This window comes from Antrostomus carolinensis, unplaced genomic scaffold (assembly GCF_000700745.2).
Source record: "Antrostomus carolinensis isolate BGI_N321 unplaced genomic scaffold, ASM70074v2 scaffold30006, whole genome shotgun sequence".
Classification (NCBI taxonomy): domain Eukaryota; kingdom Metazoa; phylum Chordata; class Aves; order Caprimulgiformes; family Caprimulgidae; genus Antrostomus; species Antrostomus carolinensis.
Genome location: NW_010321654.1, coordinates 13,938 through 14,198, shown reverse-complemented (window position 1 = coordinate 14,198; position 261 = coordinate 13,938). Strand labels below are relative to the sequence as shown.

At 40.2% G+C, this 261-nt stretch overlaps 1 protein-coding gene across 1 annotated transcript in view; it reads right to left on the bottom strand.

Annotated features, from left to right (window-relative positions):
- LOC104526542 (alpha-mannosidase 2) overlaps positions 1–261 on the bottom strand; it is a gene marked incomplete at both ends in the record, with an annotated part of 23,675 nt that overhangs the window by 10,491 nt on the left and 12,923 nt on the right. The window lies entirely within an intron of this gene.

The window sequence follows — 261 nt, the reverse complement described above, 5'->3', positions numbered from 1 at the left end:
GAATGGAGACTACAGAAAGTATGCTGCTGATAATATCCAAAGAGTAACCACCTGCATGCTATAAGCATTTTTGAGGGGTGTAAAGCTGGTGATAGCAAGCTTTCAATTTAAAACATGGGCTTTAAAAGAGTACTCTCCAGGTCTATCTCCCTCTACTAAGACATAGCAGGCATTCAATACATCCTGTAATCCACATCCCATAGGAAACAGATGCAAAATCCATCTCTCAGACAAGGAATGATCCCAAGAGATCATCTTTCT